Genomic DNA, 26,952 nt, shown 5'->3' on the forward strand with positions numbered 1-26,952 from the left:
GTTCAAAGCACTGAAGACACTTGCAAAATAGATATTTAATGATCAGAAACTTTAGTAGAAATAGCAGAGAGGAAGTATTTAAGTTTTAATGAAAGACATGATGTTGAGGAAGGGAAAAATTGTTGGACTTTGTCAGTATAAAGATGGCACTGTGGGCTAGGAACCTAATAAGTCACTGGGAAATGAAAAAGAAAAAGAATACCACTTCTTTGGAATCATCCTCCTGTCCATGTAAAGCAAAGTACTTCTCTTCTGTGCTCAGACGTAATCTGGACAAATGGATGGATAACCACAAATTCACCCGTGGGTTAGAATCTTTGATTCTCATGGAGAGGGTGATCTGTATTACTATGGAAGTGATTGACAGTTTGAGTGGTACAGTGCATGGGTCACAGACATGTCAACAACTGATTAAATGTAAGCAAAATAATTATCTTCTAAATGGCCATGAAACTGAAATAATCTCTCAGAAGTCCTGTCCTGAGGGTATAGCATAGTAATGAATAAAATATATATTTTTAATGGATGATTGGTGGTATGAGAGAACATTGGTTACGATAATATTTAAAAGTTATAATTCTTCAGTATACCTGCACAGAATTAATTTTCACTTTAAAGAATGATGGAACAGAATGATGGAAGGCTGTGTAAGATATAATGGGCCTGTTTCTAAAGCTGCTTTATAGGTAGGCCTTAAACTGGACTAAGTCTTTTGGAATCTGGCCCATTATATCATTTAAATGTAATTAGTTTTCTTATCAGTAAGCAGTGAAAGTGAGTAGTCTCCGAATGTGACTAGATCCTGTGCATAGAAAGAGCAGGGGCATGAGATGTGTTTGCTGGAAATTCATGATGTTAAGTTGTCCACTCTCATCTTCATTCTTGCTGGATGTGTTCAGAGCTGATCTTCCACTCCGACTTGGCCACTTTCTATAGGTCGAGAGCTCTTTACTGGCTCAAGACTACCCCTTATCCTAGAATGCCCAACGTCAGCTACCCAGATCTCATTTGCCACTTTAGCTGCGAGGTTGCTTCAGTACTGGCTCAGGCTTAGTATAACTTTCTTCTCTGTTTAAAGTTAAATAATTTACTTGAAAAGTTAGTATTTTTTTCTCTGTTTATAGTAGTTTGTAAGTTTATTTAGTTGTAAACCCCTTATCTTGTCCTTTGTTGTGTTTTTGTGCTCTGTTGGCCATTGCCCCTTAGTCGCTAGGCCTTCTGTTGTTCCCTGAACTCATTTAAGTTAGAGAGTCCCCTTAAGGACAGCCATTTAAGTTAGAGGCTCTCCTTTAAGGTTTTTATCAATATAAGTTTTTATTATTGTCGTGTGTCTTTTTATGGTACTTCCTTCCTTTTTTCTTAAACTGTCCAAGGAAGTTAAAACCTCAGGGTTTAAAAAGTGTGACTCATGCTGTAAGAAGATGTCTCTGACAGATGGGCACACTAGTTGTGTGTACAGCTTGGGGGCACTGCACCTACAGGACTCTTGCTCTATTTGTCATGCCTTTAGTCCAAGGGTCCTGCAGGAGTGGAAAAACAAGCTAATCCTCTGTGGATTGTTGAAACAGGATTCTCCAGCTAAAGCATCTCAGCCAGTGAAATCTTTGAAGTCAGTCAAGCCATCGGCTCCATGTTCGGAACCGACCTGTGAGCTTGACAGACCAAGTTTGTTGGTGCCCTCTAGCAGAGACAAGACTACTCCTCACTCGGCTCCAACTGTTACCTCGGAGCTGTCTTGGAGCAATAAATGAGCTAGGTCTCCATTGGAGCAGATTCGCTCTGTGCCACAATCACCCTTACTTCAGAGCACAGCCAGTCATTGCTCATCTTCCCCCTCCTCTCGATCCTCAAGGTTATCGAATCTGGACGTGGAGAGAGTGGTCAGTAGGTTGTTGAAGTCACAGGCCCTTGCAAAATTGCTTTCGAGCCCGCGTCAACAGACCTTGGCTCCATCCGCTTCGATATCGATTCCTCCTCTGACTATGCTTAGTTCGGAGCCAGATTCCATGGACATTCCGATAGTGGTTCCTTTGACTCCGATGAAATCCTCTTCAGCTCCAATGTTGGCTTCGATTACCTCAGTTCTTCCTTCCATCGAAGTATTTGGGCACCAAAGCTCTCTTGTCAGCTCCAAGGGGGGAAGTGGCATCAGACCCTTGTCCTACCCCGCTCTTCCTCTCGGAGCATTGGCTCGGTTGAGCTCGGCTCCCACATTGGCCTTGGAGCCATCGCCCTCTGCGCAGAGTGGGATTCCTGTCTCTTTGGAGCCAGAGACCTCTTTGTGTCGAGACCGTGATGCTTTTGAGGTCATGCAGAGAGAGCTGTCCCCACAGACGGCCCCACTATCGGTCTCATCGGCTCCTTCCCCTTTGGTGCCTGTGCCAACCTCTGCTCTTCCTCCAGCCCCAAAGCGTAGGGAACCTATGCCCCAGGACACCCCATTGGGTGAACCCTTTTCTTCCGAAACCTCCCCAGAGCATTCTGAGCAGGCTTCCCAGAAGAAAATGTGCAAGAGGAAGCACCAAGATTCCCCTGAGTCTGACACCTAATATACAGACCTGGATGAATTGGAGGGGTGCCCAAGGTCCTCCTCTGAAGATGTTTCTCTTTCAGACATCCTCGAGATTCTTAGGCAGAGGCATAGCTGGACTTCCCTAGCCCCTCCGAGGATGAGTCTGAATACCTCGACGCATTTGGTTCCCGACCTTCCACCTCCTGGGTGTCTCTGCCTTTTGATCCACTCATGTCCGTAGTGTCTCAAAAGGCTTGGTCAGCTCCAGATTCCATGAAACCTGTCCCAAGGAGACCTAATAAATTTATCACAGCTCCCCAAGACAAACAATTCCTGACTAAAGGTGTCCCAGTTGATGCCATGGTGGTAGCAGCAGCAGCCACAAAGAGAGAGTTAGCTGAAATCTCCTCATCTGTCCATCCACTGAATAAAGAGTCTCGTACAATGGACAGATATGTGAAGCAAATGTTTTCATCAGCGACCTTCTCCCTTAGGTCCCTGAACTATCTTAACCATTTTACTAGACTTCAGAGGGATCTCCTAAAAGAGCTTGGAGATACCCTGCAAGATCCCACAGCTGAGGGAGCTTTAGCCAAGGTAGCTACCCAGCTGGTGACTTTAAATTCAGTAGTCAGCTCCTCCATGAGGCTTATTTGATACACAGCTGATGGAGCGAGCAGAGCTGCAGGAACAGGAGTGGCTCTTAGGAGACATTCTTGGCTGCGGCTGTGTCAGTTTGTGGAACCTTTTTGAGAGCATCCTTCACCAATACCCCCTTTGATGGCTCCTCTGTCTTTGGGCCTCAGGTGAAAGACACGCTTACCAGGTGCCAGCAGGAAGGCAAGATGCACTTTGATGTGGGAGTCCATTTTTCCACTCCTACCAGACCATACCCAAAGGGTTAGAAGGTTGGAAAGATGTGGTTTTGAAAATCCCAGGGACCCTTGCCTGACACACATGGTGATTTTTTCCCCCAGAGGCAGAGGGGGAAGCAGTAACAATGGCAGATACCACCCTTGTGGCAGAGGGTGTCCGCAAAAATCAGGGTGACAGATATACGTTCTCTTCCAAACCCTATCAACATCCTTGAAGGGATGCCCGACTGCTCAACTCTGGAGGCAGTTGGGGGAAGGCTTTCATTGTACCCAATCGCCTGGCAAAATATTACAAAAGACAAATGGGTACTATCCATTATATCTGGAGGTTACAAAATTCCCTTCCATCAACCTCCTTTTGTTTCAAAAAAATCCCATCCCAGATGTTCCACCCAATCTATGTGATCAGGCAGTCACAGAAGATTCAAGACCGCTAGAAAAAAGAGCTATCCAGGAAGTCCCCACAGACCAAGTAGTATCCGGAACTTACTCAAGATTCTTTTTAGTGCCCAAAAAGACAGGGGACTGGAGACCAATTCTGGATCTCAGCGGATTAAACAAATCTGTACAAAAAGAAAAGTTCCAAATGGTAACACTGCAGTCCATTCTCCCCTTTCTGGGTCAAGATAATTGGATGTGCTTCATAGATCTTCAGGACGCATACTATCATATAGAAATGGACAGACGGTCCAGGAGATTTATATGCTTCTGGCTAGGGGCCAGTCATTACCAATTCAGAGCTCTGCCCTTTGGTCTCACCACAGCCCTCAAGGTGTTCACCAAATGCATGGCAGTAGTTATGGCTCACCTGAGACGTCTAGGATTCCAGGTGTTTCCTTATCTAGACGACTGGCTCCTCACTGCTACCACCAGACAACAACTTATAGAGGCACAAGATTACACCATCACATCCTGTGCTCAACTAGGCATCACAATAAACTTCGGAAAATCTGCCTTGTTGCCCTGTCAATCTATTACATACATAGGAGCAGAGCTAGACACAAGAAAAATTATTGTAAAATTGCCTCAGGAAAGAGTTTCCATTATTCAACAACAGATGTCACTTCTTCTGAGGAGCAAAATAATTCAAGTCAAATATGTTCTTCAAGCTCTAGGGCCCACGGCAGCAGCCATTCTTCTAGTTCCCTTAGCATGCTTCCACATGAGAATCCTTCAGTGGCTTCTTTTCACACAATGGTCCTTCCAGGAATTACCCATGTCTCACATGATGCTAACTACGGAATCTTGCAAAAGACACCTTTCCTGGCAGATGGTCTCCCCACTAGTGACTCAGGGCAGACCTTTCATGGAATCCCATCCATTTGCCACAGTGACCACAGACGCTTCCCTGATAGGGTGGGGGGAGGGCATTATCTAGGGATGACAGTCCAAATCACATGGCAACCTCATGAGTACCATTTGCACATCAATGCCCTGGAGATGAGATCGGTGCTCCTAATGTTGCAAGCTCTTCAAGACTCTCTCCCTGCCAGGACTATTGCAATACAGACGGACAACATGTCAGTGGTTTGGTACATCAACAAACAGGGTGGAACCAGGTCTTCTTACCCCTTGTGCCAAGAGGCCCTCAGACTGTGGCAATGGGTGATTTCCTCCCAACTTTTTCTGAAAGCAACGTTTATCCGTAGGAAATCCAACGTAATAGTGGACAGGCTCAGCAGGGCTATCCTCATGTGGTCTCTGAAACAGGAAATTGTGGATCTTATTTTCTGCAAATGGGGCCAGCCTTGCTGCTATCTCTTTGCCTCTCCCCTCAACAACAAATGCAGCAGCTACTACTCCCTTGTTCTTCCTCCAGGTCAGACACCCAGGGACGCTCTAGTCCACGATTGGCCTCAGGGACTCTTTTATGCATTTCCCCCCTTCCCCCTAATTCCAAAAGTCATTCAGAAAGCAAAATCGTTGGGTTGCAAGATGATCCTCATTGGCCCCTATCGGCCTCGACAGATTTGGTTTCTGTTCCTTCACCCCCACCTCCTATCCCAGCCTTGAGTTCCGGACCCAGTGTTGGACCTCTTGATTCATCAATCAGGTGGGTTACACCAATCCCTCCAACCTCTCAAGCTCACAGCTTGGTTACTCCACTTTCAATCTTAGCCAGGCTCCCCAATATTTCCTTAGCAGTGAGTGATATTATTGTTTCCTCCCATAAGACAACTACAAGGAAAGTTTATGCTAGCAAATGGAAAAGATTTTCTTACAGGGCAGAATCCAGGAATTTAGATCCTTTTACAGCTCCAGTACACAAAATTTTGGATTTCTTAGCAGAACTGTTTCAATCTGGTGCAGCTGCTGCTACCATCAGAGTACAACTAGCTGCCATTTCAAATTTTTCACATCGGAGTTTTTAACTCAAGCATAATGTCTCACAAATTCTGTAAGGCCTTCATGAGAGGTACATCTCTACTTAGACCCCCAGTGAGAGAGCCTCTTCCACCTTGGGATCTCAATTTGGTTCTGGCCTCCTTGATACTGCCACCCTTTGAACCAGCAGCATCATGTTCTTTGAAATTTCTCTCTTGGAAAACTCTCTTCCTAGTTGCTACACTTCTGCCAGATGTGTTTCAGAACTCCTGCCCTATGTGTTCGCTCTCCATACCTGTTTTTTTCACAAAGACAGAGTTTCTCTGAGGACCAACCCATGTTTTCTACCTAAAGTTTGTTCAGAACACAATTTAAATCAATCCATTGAACTTCCTGTCATTTTCCCTAATCATTCCAACAAGGCATAATACAGATTACACCAACTGGATGTGCATAGACAACTACGTTTCTATCTCCGTAGAACTAAAGAGCTGAGAAAATCAGATCAGTTGTTCCTTTCATTTGCTAACAACAAACAAAGCCTTCCAGTTTCTAAAGTAACCTTATCAAAATGGTTATCAGACACCATTGCCTATACTTACAATTTGCGACAAAAAGATCTTCCAGCAGGATCCAAAGGTCATTCAACCAGGTCATTAGCTACTTCGGTAGCTTTTCAATCTTAGATTGCCCATAGATTCAGTTTGTGCAGCAGCTACTGGGCAGATCCTCATACATTTATTTCTCATTACAAAGTAGATGTGGTCTCCCAGGGCAGGGCTTCCTTTGGTTCCACGCTTCTGAAGAGTCTGTTCCAATGAGCCACCCAGGATTGAGGTGCTAGGGATGCTGTCCCATCCAGCAAGAATGAAGGTGAGATTGGACAACTTAACATAAAGAAGTTATGTACCTACCATAACGTTCCATGTTAGTTGTCCTTCATATTGCCTTCCTTCTTGCATCCCTCCCGCCTTCCCCCTTCCTCGAGGATTGAGAGGAGTTTTTTCAATGGTTTCACTGGCTAACTTGTTTTGTTCTTAGTTGCTTCCCAAGCAAACCATGACAATTTACTGTGTATCGAGGTTTAATAATAAAGGATTATCTTCTATGATTATGGCTAGTGTGAGCTATGTCAAACTAGATCTGGATAGCTGACACTGGGCATTATGGGATAAGGGGTAGCCTCGAGCCAGTAAAGAGCTCTCAAGCTACAGAAAGTGACCGAGTCGGAGCTGAGGATCGGCTCCGAATCCATCCAGCAATAAGGAAGGCGAGATGAAGGACAACTAACATGGAACGTTATGGTAGGTACTTAAATTCTTTTTTTTTAAACTATAGAATGACTTACTGTATTAATATGAGTGACTAGGCATTGTTGAGTTTAGATGAATGGATGTCTCCTGGGAGTGGAGGTGTAGGGGAGTGCAGTAGATAGTGGGATGCCTTCTTAATGCTTGGTTTGAGAAAAGCATAAAGATATAGGGAAGAGTATTGTAAAGCTATATAAAAATGAAACATTAATTGCAAAAAAATAATAACTGAATTATTTTACTGTGAATTACAATGTCAAACTTTACTGCACCAGTGGACATGGCTTGAATGATACTGTCTCACTCAAGCCCTATTTTCTCAAACATAATATGAATATGTTTCATTAGACTGTATTATTTGTCATTACAAACCTTTATTTTTAACAAATATTAATTGTATAATATGCATTGGGTTTAGTGAGGTTTTGGGAGATAATTACTCACTGGCATATTTAATTAGTCTAATTTTTGTTTTTTTTATGTAGGTGCACTATTTAAAGATATTTTTTTTAGTAGGAAATGCTTTTTAGTGCCTGATGAAGGTTGTAGCAGTTTGTTACTGAAGTCTAAAGTTAGCATATGTTTTATTTTCATAGTACCTTCACTTTCTGCCCACTTCCACCATTGAAGCTGTTTTTGTTTGGGGACTGATCCTATGATGGTAACACTAGTGTTTGATATGAGGCTGTTATTCAAATGAAGGGTTAGTGAACATGGAGATGAAGGACTGGTATAGCTACAACAGAGTTTCAGAGGAGACAGAGGAAGCATTATTGCTTGCTTAATTGTAAGTCTGTATATTTAGGATGAGCTTGAATGCAGAGCTAAAAATGCATATGTTGACACTTCTCATTGTAACTTGTTAGGTTGATCTTAGATCAGTGCTACAGTTATTTTATGTGTCGCAGTTCTAATGAAAATTTGTATAAAAATCATTTTATTGAATAATATTAGAATGTGGAATTGATTATGTGGTACACTGATGAGTGAGTAGTAAAGTACACTGCAGTAACTGCACTGTTTTAAAGTCTTCCATCCATTTGGACAATGGGAATAAATGAATGGGTGTAATTTTTATTGTTTTTAAAGATAGTCTCTTTAAATGGCTTGTTTTCTTGTAAGTGATATCATAAGTTATTAGTTTACATAACACCTTCAATGATAAGCTTGTGTTGCACTGCATTGAATCAGTAGACATTTGATCATGGGGACAATAAGACTGATAAATTTTCAAAACTTGGGAGTAAGGCTTTAACAAATCCCACATCAGGCTTGCACTATATTTCTCCTCCTTCTTGTTTTCACCGTAAGTAACTCTAAGTCTTTGTTTCCTGAGAATGATAGACTTAAATAATGATTTAACAACTTTAGGATTACAGGTATTTTGTGCAGGAGTATAAATTTTGCATAGACTATCCCTGGGATTCAGGATGGCTTACTGTGAAATGGAATCCTTAACTTGGTATGTTTCTGCATGTCAATAAACCTTACTCAGAGACCACTCTCTTGATATTGTTTTACCTGGTGGTGGCCATAACATGGACACCTGTCTTGCTGGAGAGACCATATCCAAATGTAGCAGACCAGGGAAGCACCTATTGCTTATTAACCATTTGCCTTCCTCCAGAAGTGGTAGTGGCTCTGGATTAACCTGTCAGAGCAATCAAATTGCTCTGTTGAGTTTTTTTTTTCATAGGATGGAAAATTTGTACATACCTTTTATTTATTTTTTTTTATATATTTTTTATTTATTTGACATTTGGTTACCAGGATTGTCATTTGATTTCCGGGAAAGTCTGACTGGGCACAAAACCCATTATCAGTGGAGGATTTGGAAGATAAGCTTCACAATCATAAGGCAAAATCACACAGGTATAAAAACTAAGAGACAGAACAAATAATACAGGGCAAATCTTATCTTGCATAGCTACAAATAATACAAGTTTTAATACTTGGTTTGTAGGCAAAAAAGCTGAAATACATGGATAGATACTCTTGTTACTTGTCCACAGAAAATTTATAACATAACACAGAGTTTGCAGTGACAATAACATGTTTCTTGTGAAAAATTAGATTAAATAAGACAAGTTAGAATGCAATTTTGGGATAGTAATAGATGGTGCCTTAGTAGAGTATCAGAGTAGCAGAAGAACGAATAGTTGTTGTCTCAGTAAAGCATCAGAATAGCTGTGAGAAAAGTTACATGGAAGAATTGTTAAGCAGAGGGTAGTGCAGTAGAGCATAAACCCATTCATCCTTATGGGAATGGTCACAGCTGTTATGGGTAAGTATAGCAGAGACGAGTGAGTGTGTGTGTGTGTGTGTGTGTGTGTGTGTGTGTGTGTGTGTGTGTGTGTGTGTGTGTGTGTGTGTGTGTGTCAGTGGGCTTGTGTGTGTATTTATATAGGGGCATTGATATGGCTGAATGGTTTTGTGTGTGTGTGTGTGTACATGTGCTTATGTATGTCTGGATGATTGCTGTTTTAAGCACAGACAAATTTCCCAGCCCATTTCAATTACCCTTACACCTTCATGGACTAGATTCATATTGCGCTGGGATGATACCATAAATATTTATGATGCTCCAAGCATGGTGTAGATCATTTAGTAGGTGCTTCTGTTGACTATTAGAATGGAGAAGCCCTGGGATAAATTTACTATTTCCCATTTATAGATGCAAGTTATGCTTGAATAAGGACAGGGATGAACTTTGTTTTACATAGATGGGGAGTCTGTTCGAGCACAGTGGTATCCTCAGTGAGATATACCTGCCTCCTCCCCACTATTCTTTTGATGATACAGAGGAAATTTAGATCTCTGGACTGATGACTATTTCTAGTGCCATTTGATTTACTGATGTACAGTAGGTCCAGCAGGGCTAGATCAGAGGATGCATTGTATGCCAGACACAGGTCAACTTGTAGCAGTTTGTAAGAGACTGACTTTAACTATAAGGTCAGTCCGTGTATGGCATGTTGTTTAAGCCAAATATCCTTTTTGTAAGGCATCTCTATGGGCATTACAGCTTTTGCATATGCCTGGACAGATACATTCAAATGGGGGCATTATACCAAATAATTGTCCTTATGAGAACTGAATAGAGGGGGACAATGGCATCCCTAGACCCAGATGCAATTCTCTTGTCAATAAGCTGCACACTATAGGACCTCCTCACCACAGTGAACACATGTTAGATGGACGTTAGGTTGCTGTACACATGAGTTGCCAAACCCCATATGACTGGGTTAACTCTTAGGGGTGTATTTTCAATGTGGTCATTTCCTGGGGGAGCCAACTTAAAAAAAGGAATGGTAATGCATTTTTGATGTTTTGCTTTAGTTCATGATTCTGGTACCATTTATTTGTTTGGGACAATGCTTCCTGCAGGGCAGCTAAGTTTTTGGGGGATCTGTAACTGCACACACATTGCAGTCATCCACAAACTTAGTCACCAGAGTCCTTTAGTATTGGCTTTAACTTTGGAGAAGTAGATGCCAAACAGGAACAGTCCCAGCACCAAGCCCTTGAGGACTCCACTGGTGACTGGTCTCTTTGCAGAGGTAGCTTCCCCTATTTTCTTCTTGTATTTTATCAGTGAGCTAACTGGTAATCCAGCAGGTGACATAGAGGTTTATTCTTAGTTTGCTTAACTTTTCTCATATGAGTATGTGGGGGACTGTGTCAAAACCTTGATCAGGTCAAGATGGGTGGTGTGCACTGTACTACCTTCATCCATTGCCTTGATGACTTTTTCTGAGAAGTCCACCAGACTGAGTAAACATGACGTGTGCATGCATCTGTGAGTCTGAGTGTGCCAGTAGGTGCTTGCTTGGGTGAACATTGGTGTGAGCGTGTGTGTGTGTGTGTGTGTGTGTGTGTGTGTGTGTGTGTGTGTGTGTGTGTGTGTGTCTGCCTGTACACAGGTGTGCATTGGGTGATGCATATAGTACTACAGTATGTGGGCTGGTAAGGAGAACACCATCTTGGTCAGGTCTAACAGGTGCAAGGTAATTAAACACTAAGGTGCTCCTTTTTGCAGCTTTACCTTGTCTCAAAATCTTTCCATCATGCTTGTTGACTAATCCGTGTTAGCAAATTAGTGCAAGTGGATAGAATTTCTCTGAATCCCTCTTTGAATTAGTGCATATTTTGTGCAGTAGCAACACTTTACTGAGATCTGTTTCCTATTACATGTTTACACAAATGAACTGAAAGAGAGTCCATCTTAGTTGAAGTAATCTGTAAAAGCATTCTGTATATTGCCTGTTTTGAAAAGAAATTAGAATGGGTTCATTGGGAGGAACTTACATGCGGTAATGGAAGAGCAGAGTATGATCTTCATTCAAATCAAAGTAACAGCTGACTACAGTATGGACACTGACATTAATAAGGATGTTTTGAAAGATAGAATAAGCAGTACACCCTTAAAGATCACTAAAAGAAGAAAAGAGAGATTAACAAAGGTTAGAGATAAGTAAATGATAAACAGAATCAAGAGACGTCATGATCTCTCAACTTACGTGTACTTGGTCTGCAACATAAATAAGGTTAATAAATAATGTCTCTTTCTTGTGAAGCTTGCAAGCAATTTTATGAAATTAACAAAAATGATTATAATTCATAGATAAAAGGAACTGACTGGATAATTTGCAAGAAAGATAACTTAAGTCACACTTCCTAGAAGCTAAAATCATCACTCTAGAGAAAGTTTAACATGAGATGCTTAGGGAGCCTAAAAGGTTAAATGAGTTGAGGTGTATACCGAGGGCAACTGATTGGAAAAATGTCATGAAGACAGGTTCTGGGATTCTGAAAGAATTACGATGCTGGTGGTAAAAGCTGTGGCTAAAATGGGCTGTTTCTGTGGTTGCAGAAAATATGATTCAGAGACATGTTAACCACAACAACAAAAGACCTTATTATCAGTTAATTTGCATGCCCAATTTTGACCGTGTCCATTCCTCTGAAGACCTTTTTGAAGAAGTCCACCACGCTGAGTAGGCATGACCTATCCTTGACAAAACCAAACTGAGTTGGATGCGGTGCCTGAAGGTTTCCTATATATTTTGAATGCTGTAATGTTCTATGCAGTATATAAACAATAGCAATTGCTTGCTACATTTTAAAACAAGAAAGTTATGGTTCTTTTTTCCCTCAAGTATAATCTGAGAAAGGAGAGTTCGGGTAGGGTACAGAAATGGAACCTGATTGCATCCTTCACCTGTACTAGATTGTGGACATCCTTTTTTTTTAAGTTGCTCCAGGAAATGGATAAGCTACTCTTCTGTCTAAAGGGACATTATTACAAAAAATGCACCTGAACAATTCATATTTCTGCACCTTACTTATTTAAATGAATATAAAATATCCGTGGGCTGTTTGCTTAGTTAGGGTACTAATTAAAGAATGAGCAATGTCATGCTAAGCAACAAGGGTCAAAACCTACAGTTTAAAGTGATAACAAAGTGTAATAAATCACTCAACGACTTTCTAGCGTCGTTAGATGCATACTGTGAGAGATGATGTCAGGACATTGTTTAACAAAGAAGAGTGAATGTTTTCTAGTTATAAAATGTTTATGCTTTGCATGCACATAGAATGTTTCACACACGTGTTGATTATGAGCATGTGCCCATTATAAAGCTAAAAATAAAAAAAAGGGGTACTAAAGATAATGGATTGCTACATGGGTAGTTGGGAGCAGAAAATGCATAGTATAGTCAGAGCCTGCAATTATTATTCATACTTTTATAGAATGGTACATTTCTGTACCTATCATTAACATGTCTTTTATTAAAAGCATCTAAAGAAGAAATGCCACCTCATTTGTTTCTGCAGAAACAGCTTATCCCCCGTCTACTACAACACATAAAGGAATATAAATAGACAGCCATAAAAGTTAACCTAAGCTGACTTTGCTGAGTTTGTATCAAATGCCAAATCATAAATGCCCGCAAAGCTCAGATTTCGTCATCAAATGGAGAGAAGCTCAAAGTCATAATTAAAAGTAAAAAATAAATTACAATAAATTAGAATACAGTCCACTTCAGTGTATTTAAACTGACCAAAGAGCTGCCATGGATCATGTAATTAGTAGCCTCAAGTCATCCCGTTAAAGTTTGTCAGTGTCCTTCAGCATGTTACAGAATAGGAATTAGCATTAGTGTTCGTCAGGAACCATGGAGTAATCTCTTCATCTTCATTTTTTTCAGTTATGTTTTACACAGGATTACTAATCTAAGAACAGCCTCAGTGGTTAGGGCACAAATTAGGACTTTAGGTAAACTATTAATTTTGCCAGAGTATTAGCTTATTCAAGTAGCACCCAGATCTGTTCCCTAGTCTGACACTCTTGAACTATTACACTTATATTGAAAAGCCAAAAAAAAAAAAACCCTCCATTCCACGTGGTGTTCCTAGGATGTCCATTCTGTTCTGCACTCCTCAAAAAAGGATTTCTGTTTTAAAATGTGTTAAATTCAACAATGCTACAAATATTACAAGTATACATTGTATTTCACTACTGACACCAGTAATGGTATTGGCATTTATTTTTGAATGCCAGTACTGTAATAAAGCCTGGAATATTAGAGGGCTCAGCCAACACCTGAATCAGTTCCCCGATCTGGCATCTCTTAACATCATGCTTCTGATAAATCCCTACAGCAACTGCAGACTGTGCCCTTAACACCTTGTGCCTGGGGTGGCTGCCTCCTTTGCCCTACCCTAGGTACTCTTTTGAATTCTACATACTTATACATAGGTTCATAAGTTTATAGGTTATTACTAGGCAGCTGATCAGGATGTTTGTCTGTAGCCAAGAACAGCTTCCGAAATAGGCAGTGAAAACACTACGGCAAGCCAGCAAATACGTTTATTCTAAAACAGTTAGCTGCTTTTGTTCTTACAATTTGAAGAACTTCTTCAGAACTAAAACTACAGACATCAGTACACAATTATAAATAAAATAATTATCATCATGTGATCACCCTAACCAATGACCACCAATAACCTAATAAAACAAATAGATAATGTTTAATTAGCTAATATACTGAAATGCTTTAGCTTTAAGACATGCTGTAATGAGCAGGTATCATTCAAGCCAGGGCATACCGTGGCATTTAATCTAAGCTGCCATTTAAATTCACACACTTCCAAATGTTCATGTTATTTTGCCCTGCAAATCCTTATGGTTTGTTCACTAACCCTAAAAGCAAATTTATGTGTAACATTTTCAGCAATATCCTTATAAAGAACATTGGTACTTCTCTCATTTTTAATATCCAAAATCTGCTCATTTATACAGTCTTTACATTTTTTAGAGTTTTTTCCCACATAATATGTAAGGCATTCCATAATTGGGCAAAGTAAACCACATTTTTAGACATACGATTATAATGACCTTTGATTTTATAGGTGTAATTCCTCATTTTAAAACTTGAGGTATGAGGTATGTAGAAAAAGAGATATGGGTATATTTTCACCCATTCTTGAAAATACCTCTAATGGCGAAGCAGTTACCATGCAATCTAAGGTTAGTGCTGTTTTGGACAATAGGAATTAAGATACTTATGTCTACTTATACCCTAGATAGTAAGAGCATTGTAAATTGTGTGTTTAAGAACTGAAACTTGTTTTTAATGGACGCCACATTGGTTGAAAAGCTAGGCAAGAAACCATGCATTGTGTATAGATTTGATAAGGCGTTTAAGAATTATTTGTAATGTAATAATAATTGTTATGTTGTAGGGCGCTCACATAAGAAAAACAGGACGTTTAATGTGGCACTTGTAGATTATGTCCCTACATATCAGGAGGTAAAAGTTTTAAAGTGAGGAATTACACCTATAAAATCAAAGGTCACCATAACTGCATGTCTAAAAATGTGGTTTACTTTGCCCAATGTATGGAATGCCCTGCATGTACGTGTATAGAACCCAAGTTCATTCTTCATTTTTATAAATGTAATAATGAACAACAGCTACATGTTTATAATGGCTAAAAATCTAGACTTACAGTTGTTGGGATGTTTCCTGGCTTTTCAGGTTATGAAAATATACTGTTTTGTTTTAATTAACTTAAATTAATATCCTTGCTTATAAACACTCTCGATTTCCCCTGTGCACTCTTTAATGAATTAACTAAAACTGTCCTTTGCTTTTTCAGTTGCTTTCTCCTTTCTTTAATTAGCAGCAGTAAAAAACATCCACTAGTAATACTTTATTTTCTTCAGTTTATGAGCAACAGTCACATCTTTTAACCAAGGCAGGCACAGCCTGAATGTGAAGATGTGATGTGTTGCTGGTTCTCCTTCTCAGTAGGCTTCCTTGTATTTGCCTTTAATGACCCACCTATCCACACACCCTAATGTCCCATTTTTGTTATCTGCAGCACTATATCATGTAGTGACCTATTATGTTCTGCACTGAAACATCTTAGAGATACGTAGGGTCTTCATGCGTGACACCTACCACAACTAACACAACAACATGTGCATAATGTGCTGTAGCATGCTAATCTTTGTTGTTTATCAGATGCTGTACCTGTAACCTCACACATCCTCATAGAAAAAGGTACATATTAGAAGCTCCACAGATAAGCACCTGTGAGGTATCATGATCTGTTTATTTCTGTATGTCTGCATCACCATAATCTGATTTCTTAATTCTTCTCCCATTTCGTGTTTCATGTACCTTCCGTGTGGTTCCTTCTCCCATGCATGCCTGCCGTGTGAATGCTTTTATCGTTTATGCCTGTCCTATCATGTTTCGGTAGCGTAATTCTCTCAGCATGCCTGCCATTGAATGCTTGTTATTCTATATAAGTCTACCATGGTCCTTCTGGTTTATTGATAAGAAAGTTATTTTCATATGATTTATTCACACTTTTCTGTAGGCAGGTGTGTTTTCACAAAATTTGCATCAATGAACTTGCTTAATGTTTTCTTTCTTCTTTTCCACTGATCACCATTTTGACAGCTAAATTTTATATGGCTGTATATAAAATAAATTCAGATTAATATTTCTTCCTAAAAGTCAGAAATGTAAACCTTAATAAGTAGTTATACAAATTTATGGCTGCAGAGACATCAAAAATCTAAGTCAGATTGCCCACATGTCAGTAAGACAGTAAGTGAGACAGATGAGTAGTTTGTCTAATGGACAATATCATGAAATAATTTCTCTGAAGGGCATTTTTAGCAAACATTAACTGTGCACTGTTCCTTAATGTTGTTCATCAGTGGAGTTAAGTTGGGGGCCTCCCCTCACATGAGATGCAAGGGGGCTTGCTCCCCCCCAAAAAAGAGCTTATTTTGTGATTTGCTGAAAAGTGGCTTTAAGAATTTTTGCTTCAAAGTATTGTCCACTGGAGATATTTTCTTTAATCAGTTATTACAAATATGTTCTGTGGACAGATGATCATTCACACTAGTACCAGGTCTGAATTGTGTTCATCCAGTCAGTCTCTGGAGGTAGTCATGGAAAAAGTCAGGATTGAGCTCCAGACCCTGAAGCTGTATTTTAACACTGAGGCATTGTGTTGGACTCCTTTATTAAAGTGATTTTCTGATGTTTTAGTCTTATCTGTGCACCACAGTATGTGCTGCAAAAATTGTTAGCCCATTAGAGAACTTTTTACTGCTATTTTGACAAGTAAAAAATGTTTTAAAAAACCTGTTTTCCATTCACTGACGTCACTGAGGAAAAGAAGTAAACTTTAACCTTATTGGTGTCAGTGTATGGAAAATATGTGTTATTCTATAGACTTTATTGGGTGCACCACTGCATATGAGCCAAGATGCTCCATTAAAGTCTGTGGATGCAACAGACATTACCCTAAGGTTACATGTTGTGTCTTTCGGCTTTTCCCGGTTAGGGGTCGCCACAGCGGAACTCCGGTCCAGTAATGATTGGCAGTAGATTTTTACGTGCTGAGTTGCCAGCCCTGATGCACAACCTTCAATGAAGGTATGCCCATTCACGCATGTCTCCACACAGAAGACGCTGTAGCTGAGAATCGAACAGGACAACGTCTTACTGTGAGGCGACAACACTACCACCACCACACCCCAAGGTAACATACCAGTAAGAAATATTAAATGTATTTGGGCTAGGGTTTAATAAAAAGTTTATAAAGCTTTTTATTTAAAAACTGCCCCAAATACTTAAGTACAGACCAGTGAGAGAAAAAAATGTATTCTAGCACTTGACTCACCAAATGCCATGACACATACAGAAACATTAGAAAATAATTTTAAACTACTGTAGCATCTGTTGCTGTTACCCCGGTGATTTGTCCCCTTTGCACATAACAGCTTATCATTCATCTCAGTATATTTCCTTTAGCAAGAGACTTTGCATCTATGTTTATTGCATAATGCATTTTGTTTGTTTCCCTTGAATGCATGTTGCTATATCACTCTGTGACAACACTGCCATGCTGTTACTGATACTGCCTTGACTTATAATATCCATGTAACATTAGAGAACACACAGAAAACAAGAAACATTTTATTTACTGTTTAAATATATGATTCCTTTGCTATCATGTTTTACACTCATGTCCCCTGCAGTACCCATTTAAGTCTTAGCAAGCTCTCCCCCATGAGAACCCCCCACCTCTTTTTTCTCATTTTCTCTGTTTCTAAGGTGAGAAGAAGCACATGATCAGCGCTTTTAGAAATGATATATGTGTAGCAATAATGTAACCTTTTGTTTCCTGATTTAGTTTTTCATCTTTTGCACAGGGCATCTCCAGCTGTAGATACACCTTCATACATTAACTTGTATGCCACACGATAATCAGTTAAAGAAAGTATAATAACCATATGAATTTCAAAATGCTGTTACTCTCCATTTTGAATACAGTAGTTTGTTATATAATTTGCCGTTTTCAACATTTCTGATGAATTGTTTGATTCTCAATTTTCCTTTATCATGGAAGCAATTTGGCCATCCTAAAAATTTAACAGAGCTTTATAGATGGAAACGAGAAAGATGAATTAAAAAAAAATGTCATACACTATTTTTCATAACATCAGTCAATTTAAAAGTCAGTGCAAGTAGATAATTTCCCAAATATGTTTTGCTGTCTAATTTGATTTCAGTATTTTCCAGTACAGAATAACATTGTTTGTTCTGTAGTCAGCAAGGTTTTCAAGGTCACATGTTTAGTATTCCTAAGAAATGAAACTTGTTTTAGCAGAAATTCAAACAATTTTTTATATTAGATAGTATTTTTTTTTTGCAAAGTGTGAAAACGGTCTCAGACTGCCCAACAAAAACATTTAAAAAAGCTCAGATTCAGTCACATTTCCTTGCACAATCTGATATCCCCTGACTGACGATGTTCATTAGAGCTACAGGTAATTGCTTTCAGTGTTTTCTGGTTAATCACTAGGAATTGCAGTCAACCAAAAATGCCAGAAACTAGAGTTTCATACATCTTATTGTTCAGAAATGCATACAGATATAAAATCTGTCCTTTTCTTACCATTTTAAGTGAATTAGAGCTATATTTAAAAACTATGCCTGGGTTTCATCCTTTGTTCCACCCACAAATATTAAATAAACAATATTATTAATGTTCTGCTACTAACTGCTCACTAATGGCTTTAGCTGCTTTCAAAACCAGAAAAACACCTTGTATTGTTTCTTCTTTTTTTCTATAACCATTAGAACATGGAGCAGATAAAAATTCATACAGATTTAGTTTTCACTTATTTTATCACCCTGGCATATTTCTGATAGCAGACCATGACCAAAGCCAATCCATTTTATAGCTTCGCTGCCGATTCCCTTTTCGTGGTTTTGATTTTAGATGTCTAAACAAATGTCAGTCTTTTGCTTGACCTTTCATAGGCCCATTTCTGAGATACACAACTATAAAACCATTTATGAATACAGTGGCATGTTACATGTCAAGGATTCAGACTGTATAATACTTCACAAAGTATTAAAGAAAAACCTAAAATGTCTGCTCAAAAAGCATTATAATAGTTTATATAAATATCGTAATATTTAATTCAGCATTCATGTATCCTTTGGATTTTCAGATTTAAGTGAGACCTGGCTGTGCACATTTGCCCCATGAAAAAAAGTGCTTTGATGATTTTTTTTCCATCAATGCCCCTGGTAACAAATATTAATTTTGATTTGATAGAGTGATTTATTTATATATATTTTTATTTTAATTCATTCATTCAAGTTTGTTTACCATGGTGATCAATAATGACCAGTTTCAGGGCTAGCCCAAGTTATGCAAATACAACACGTGAACAACAATCCAGTAGAAATATTATATAAACGCAAATATAAATATATATACTCATATGTGTAGGTATATGTATATGTATATATATATATATATATATATATATATATATATATATATACACACACACACACACACACGCAACAGGTGAAGGAAGAATACAGTAGGTAAATGTATAATAATGTTACAGGTTTAACAGTTATAAAGATGAAGGAAAAAGAAGAGAAAAATGGGTATGTAGGTGACATAAGTAGACAGTATTGGAACAAAAAAGTATAGAAGATGAGCACTCTCTGAGCATATGTGCACCTTATATACCGATTATTGGCCATCTTTTGGTAGACTGCCTCTCTTTCAGAAGGTATGATTTAAATGATCATCTGAGTTTGGTCTGTTTGGGAATATATTGTAAACCGAGGAGGAGTTCATGCCAGAGTTTGGATGCTAGCAGTGAGAACCTGTTGTTAGTTTGGTGAAGTTTGTTCTAGGTATTCACACGGTTAGCCCTGTTATGGCTTAGCTCCCAAGGTTTTATGTGGGAGAGAATTTCATCGATAGAGAAGCTAGGGTGTTTAGATGAAGATGTTTACAGATTGTGGATCCTAGTGAGAGGCTGGCTCATTGTTTTATAGGCAGCCAGTCAGCCTTTTTGGTGGAGAGGCCGTAGTGTTCACGGTTTGTGGAGTTGTTTGTGACATGGCAGATTTTGTTTGTGTGTCTGTGTGGTACAGTAGTTTTTCTTACAGTTAGTGGCTTTTATTAATAAACCATATACCAACTGGCAAGTAATGCTCATTTTCCAGTGGCAGCTCTTGTGGAAGAGGAGAGGAAGTGGGAGAACATACAGGCCCAGAATAAGTGGTGGCTGAGTTTTCTTTTGGTTCAGTGAAGCATTCCTCGTAGACTAAATACACACAGCAGACTTCTGATCAGCCTGCTTCTGCAGCCTATGACTGACCTCTACTGCGGTGTTAGCAAAATTTCTGATTTTAGCAGTTAGTGTGGCACTGGGGACAGCAGAACAAGGTGTTTGCACTCTACTTCCCAGTCATGGTAAGGGGTGATTCCTAAAGGTTTTATGCTCCTTGGCAATGATAACGGAGATGCCGGTTTCTTTTGTACGTCATGCAAATGAAGGGATGTAGCCATAATCATTTTTCCATTGCTAGGGCAAGTTGCAACACCATTTCTGGAAAGGCTGGTAGTGTTGGGTAGTTGAACTGTGATAATATGAGCACTACAGCCACCAGAGTTATCAGAGATGCATAAATGTTCTATTTCAGTTTTGCAGTCATTAAATTCTGTGTGGGGGGTGCTATGGACTGCTCAGCTTTGTTCTGATGAGTGCTACAGCAATTACACAGGTCTGCTAGGATGTGGCTAATGTTTTTAATACAGTTGGTCCACAGTTGTACTCTCTTAACTGTCTGTACCTGCTGGGTATTGTGCTCTAGTTCACAAGTTTGTGAATCATGGGTTCTTTAGTGGGGCTTAATTTGCATATCCTCTACTTATCTGGAACTGTTCAAGTACAAGGTAGAGTATGACTGCATCCTCAGTGGTCTGTGGAACTTACTTAAATTGCATTGGCCATGGTATGTCAAGTACCATTTTATGAGTAGTGTCCATTCTCTTTTATGGTTGTTGATATGTTTTAAGCTGCGGTAGCATTGTCACCTCACAGTAAGACGTTGTCCTGTTCAATTCTCAGCTAGAGCGTCTTCTGTGTGGAGACATGCGTGAAAGGGCGTACCTTCGTTGAAGGTTGTGCATCAGGGCTGGCAACTCGGCATGTAAAAATCTACTGCAAATCATTAGCAGATCGGAGTTCCACTGTGGTGACCCCTAACCGGGAAAAGCCGAAAGAAACAACAACAACAACTGAACACTTTCTTCTACAACTATGAAACTTATAAAGCCAAGAGTCACTCTGTTGTAAGGGCTTATCTTCATTCGCTCTTGTTTTCTTTCAGGAGTATAACTTTTGACGCCAGTTGACCTTTCAGCCTTAGCTACTCATGTACTGTGCAGTAAAAGAGATGTGAAACCTCAGGCTCAATAGGTTTATAGCTGCAGCAGGAGGCTGCTGGAAATGACATTACTTGGTAGAAGAGCTGGAAATCCCCGAAGATTGAATAGGTGTATTTCTGCTGATATTTAAAGACGGAAGGTTGTCCAAATGCTTTTCTCTTTAAGCTTAATATGTAGTGGCTAGTATATAAGAAAGTGTAGTGAACTTTCTTGCAATCCCAGCATGTACACTGAAGAAGCTGTAAAGCAGAGACATCTTTAGAAGGGGAGATAATGTTTACTGGTGCCATGTTTACATGTGACATTGTACAGATTATTTCATATTAAGGCCATATATTTTTGGAATAAGACATGGGTGTAGTGTGTAACTGTTTCTTAGTTCAAGTCTGGTGAAATATATAGTGCTAATTCCATATAATACTAGGTCATAAGACTATGATATAGCCTGGAGATCAAAGTGAGTGTTTGGTACAAGGCAGTAATAACAACAGGGACCAAGTAGTTCACTTAGAAGACACCACAGGGTGTGAGATAAGTAAGGAGGAGAAACATTTTATACACGCTGCACCCCTTATTACTAGCACAGATGCATGTTTATTTGGTGCCAGAGCATTATTGCCCTCATAAGGGAGCACATCTGACAAAAATTCACATTTTTCTCTTGGTAATGGCATTGGCTTAGGTCATTGCTATGCTACTGCACCTTTCGGAATTGCAGATGTTTTCATCCAAACACTGCAGCTATTTCTTTACATTTTATTATGAGTACTGCAGTGGTTACTTTTCAGATCTAGACCTCAAATTTTACTTCCCAGTTTATGAACTTGTCCTTTGTTTTCCCATCCACTGTACACTGTGTGCAGCTTCTGTATTACCTTGTCATTGCTGGATGCCTGTTTGTATCCTAAGGACTATAATTCAAGTCCTAGAAGTAATGGAACTTCAAGTGCAGATGTGAGGAAATATGTACTGGCCCAGAGGTTATGGTATCTTGGAGTATTCCCTATTCCCCAAGTTGTAGTAATCAGAGACCGAAATCACACATTACTGTATTTGACAAGCCTGAGAAGACATTGCCGAAACCTTACATGAGCGAACACTCGGAACACTTGAATTTTACTGTGGGAAAAGGACCACTTGGCCACCGTTGTGACCTTTGCCTTTTCCCCACTGTAGTGCATTCTCTGAGTTGGTATATTTAGTTAGGGGGGTGTGGGAGGCTTTGCCCCCACACGGATGGGTTTGATTTGCTTTGGTCTGTATTTTTTGTGGTGTTGGACAAGTAGTGACTTTTCCAGAGTTCCTTATTGGTGTTCTGAGTGTTCGTTATTGTGAAGTTTCCGCAATGGTCTTGTCAGATTTGGTAATGTGGGATTTTGATCTTTTCAAGTAGACCCATATATATATATATATATATATATATATATATATATATATAAGTTCAGAATTTACTGTTTTTTTTTTTTCTTCTTTTGGTTACATTGCATTTATTTTATGAAGTGTTGGGACTTATGGTATCAAGTCCTGTACTTCTGATATGGAGACATCGTTTGCTTGATTGTTTAGCTTCAGTTATGAGTATTGTTCTCAGACTGTCACTTGTAATTAAAATTCATACCTGGCTCATTATATCTTCCACAATTGTATACTCGAGTTAAGGTGCAGCTCACCATGGCCACATCTGTTAAACGTCTTAAGGTGTAGTTGTCTTACATAGCTGTGTACCCATGCCAAGTTATAATTACCCAGGAATGACCCTTAAAATGACCCAAGATTCAGTCTGCCTACATGGACAGTAAAAATAAATATATAAAAATATCACTTTGTACACTGAGAGACAGTTTTGCTCTTGCTATGCCAAATTAACACATACATAATTTTGATTCTTAACTTTGTGAAGAACTGACATATAACAGCTGCATTAAACATTTCAACTATAACTGTTAAATTGCAAACACAGTTATGACCATATATTCCTTTTTATCAAAAATGGTTTCACAACTAAAAATGGCTCAACTTGTTCACTCGTCTTGTCCTTCACAGCAGCTGGGCATGTATTTTTTTCCGCTGGAAATTTCATGTTTTTACACCTTGATAAATGACTGCCATAGTCCCTCCCTTTCTTATACTGACACTCACCAACGTGTGCACACAAACACACTCATAACACATTTAAAGTGCACTGAAGAATGACTGTTTTCTTCATTGTCTAACATTTCCTTAATTCATTGATCGTGTCATTTTCCATTATTATACTGCTGTTCACACAGTTGAGCTATCTGTCTTTTTCTTGGAAATACCTTTGGACTAGACTGAAAACAGAAAATACTTAGATCTTCTTTTCCTCCTGATTGTTAAAAGGCATGTGTATCTCTTTGACTGCAGATTACATCTAAGTTATAAGGATATTCAAAGTTATCCTTTTGGTAAGGTGCCAGTGCGAAGCTCAATTTTGAAAACATTCCGGTCCGCTTTTCCTCCTGGTAATGAATATACATGTATATTTTTTGACAGTGGAGTGCAGGTAACTTATAAGAAGGATATTTAAAGTTATCTTGTTAGTAAGAGGTCATTGTGAGTTCATGGTTTCTGACAGGATGAAATAGTGATCTATGAGAAATGCTGTAGAAATAATTCATTTGAACCGTCTTTGGGTAGTGAAAATGAAAAGTGCAGTTTAATGCAAAGCTCATGCTGTTATTGTAGTAACAGGGTCATTTTGCTGTATGAATTGGTCTTTCTGGTATGAATTCTATAAACAGGTTGGTTTTCTATGTTGTGTCTTATATTCAGTTTCTTGACAAAGATTTATTTTCTTTTTGTGCGGTTCATTTGAAATAAACTTGGTTCACTTGCCTTCAAAGAAGTCAAACATTTTATCTTTAATGAAATAATAATGTGCTAATGTACATTATACTATCTGGCATTTTGTTATGTAATCTATAAAGGAATGCACCAGCATCCTTATAAGTCTATAGATATACATCAGTGCCCAGGTGGGGCAGAAGTCTCCTAACACTGACTTTAAATTCTTTTAAATGAAATGTCCGTAAAATAAAAGAAAATAAAAATATACTATCAAATCCTATTTATTTAGAATGAGTTGCTAGAACTGTGCATTTTTGAAGATTGCAGTGTTTACCTAATTTGTATGCCATTAAACGAAGCAGCAGGAAGAGATTTACTTCTATGTTCTTCGACAAGTTGACCAAAGGTTCTTACTGATTCCTGCTGTGAACCAGATTTCTTTTCTGACTACAGGCAAACATGCTTTCAGTTTACTGCTCTTCTGTTTTTCCTTTATGCATTAGTAAGATTACTGGCTGTTTATTATACTGAAAGCTTAATTTGAAATACTTTGCTTTTATCCAGTGTGTCACTTTAGATTCTGCTTTATGTTACAAATAAGTTGTTTTAACTACCTGTCACTGTAGTACATGCTGTGATGTGAAAGGGCTGTCTGATGGTATTATTAACTCTGCCTTCCAGTGCTGAACACAGTTTCAGGCATGGTATGGTGCCAGTGCAGATATCAGCCAGTGTCTAGCACAGCTTCTGCATTACTTCTGGGGATGGTTCCTGCAGCAAAGAATGGTACCACCTAAGTATTATCTTTGATCATTGGTACCCAGCAAGGCAGGCTAGTCTTTGATTGTCAGGTCATAAGTGCCCGGAACTCTCTTAAGTCTGAAGCATAGCCTGCTCGAGTCCACAGACTTATATTGCATCATTTATTTGGTTTTCAATGTGTCCTAGCAATGGGTTGAGGATTAAGCAGCATGCAAAATGGAACTTCTATGTTATTTATAAAGCAAACTATAATGGTAGGAAACAAAGCTATGCAAAAGAATATATCCTAATAAGATAAGGTTGTGTGCCAGGGCCGGCAACTTGGCACGTAAAAATCTACTGCCAGTCATTAGCGGACTGGAGTTCTGCTTTGGCGACCTCTAACCGGGAAAAGCCGAAAGACACAACAACAACAACTAACATGAAACTTTTTAGAAATGTTGCTTTCCAACAGAATTCAATGTATGGAGTGAAGAATTAATGGGAGGTTGACTTAATGGTTAATATGGACTTGGTGACCCTAAGCTGATGACATTAGCTCTCATGTGACATGAGTGCGGAAGCAGGAACACATCAGGAAGAGTGCATAGGATGTCTGTGCTAGATAGCTCTCTGTTGTCCAGATTTTCACAGAATGTCCAGATTTTTGCCTCATATTTTTGATCTGTTCATCATGATATTTGTGATTTACTGGCAAATAAGTCAGGATTGAAGTCAATCAATAATGACAGGCATTTGAGTTTTGACTTCATAGCCTTCAGGAAATGTATATTATCACTAGACATATTATTATAGCAACTTTCTGAGTTTATAAGAGCAATATTTAAAATTTTCCCCTATTTTTGGGTTTGTGCCTCTGCATTATTTTTAGTTTTGTCCAGATATCTCATACTAAGATGTTGATGGGTATGCTGTGCAGTGACAAAGGTGGCCACATCAGCCACAGCGGCAGGTTTAGGGCCAAATAGAAACACCCATCGTGGCTGCTTGCATGATGGTTGTACCGCAAATTACCTTCACCCTTGTGATGCAGAATGAAGGGACAAGGGTGGTAGCTCAATGGCTAGTACACATGGAGGTCATTAAAAGATACACTTTCTTAAACTCCCCTCTAGGAGATGTATGCAGGCAACAGCTTTTCATTGTTCTCCCTCTTCAGCTTTGCTCTTCCAGCACTCATGACTTTGTGCCATGAATCTAGCATGAATGAGGAAAGCATTAAAGATGAAGGAAACAAGTAAGTTTCAGAGACATAGGTAGATACCTGCAGAATGTTGAAGTGGATGAAAGTAGATAAAGGGGAAGGAATACTCATATAGGAGCATGGACACAGATGAAAGGATTGTAGAACAGTAATAAAATTGGGAAAATGGGGATGAGAAGAGAGAAGAAGTAAGCACTGATGGGATGAAGAGAAGACAAAACATTACTCTGTAGGGTGGCACAGTGAGACAGAGCACTGATAATGATAGACAAAGGAACAGGAGCAAGACAGAGAGGAGGGAGTTGAGAGAGGGGATCCAAGGTGTCTGGCAGTAGCTACTTTAAAATAAGAATGTAAATGTAGTTTCTGGTTTGAAGAGTATGTTAAATAAGAGGGGTCTATATTGAATTAACGAATGCTTAGAAAAGCGAACGCTAATTCATTGTCCATTTTTAAAAGAAAGCTTAAAATCTCGAACACCCGGAACAGCAATTTGTTTCACAGGGAAAAAAAATCGCTGGGCCGGTTTTAGGAGTTTACCATTTCCTCCACTGTGGTGCTATCTCGGAGTTGGTATATTTAAGTAGGGGGTGTGTGGGGGGGCAAAGCCCCCCCACATTAGATAATGTTTTAAGTTTAATTTTTTTTTTTTTTTTTGTGGACCAGCGATTTTTTTTCCCTGGGAAAAAATCGCTGTTCCGGGTATTTGAGATTTTAAGCTTTCGCTTAAAAACGGTCAATGAATTAGCGTTCGCTTTTCTAAGTGTTTGCTAATTCAATATAGATCCGATAATAGATGTGAGTAATTTTGGATGAATGTAGCAAAATGAACGTCGAGAAACAAGAGACCAC

The 26,952-nt window shown here is 39.1% G+C and overlaps 1 protein-coding gene across 1 annotated transcript in view; it reads left to right on the top strand.

Annotated features, from left to right (window-relative positions):
- The window catches only part of DOCK2 (dedicator of cytokinesis 2), a 4,134,711-nt gene that overhangs the window by 905,096 nt on the left and 3,202,663 nt on the right, over nt 1-26,952 (top strand). The gene's annotated exons all lie outside the window — the stretch shown is intronic.

The sequence above is a fragment of the Protopterus annectens genome, chromosome 4.part0 (genome assembly GCF_019279795.1).
Source record: "Protopterus annectens isolate FY-2018-M chromosome 4.part0, PAN1.0, whole genome shotgun sequence".
In the NCBI taxonomy this organism is placed as follows: Eukaryota; Metazoa; Chordata; order Ceratodontiformes; family Protopteridae; genus Protopterus; species Protopterus annectens.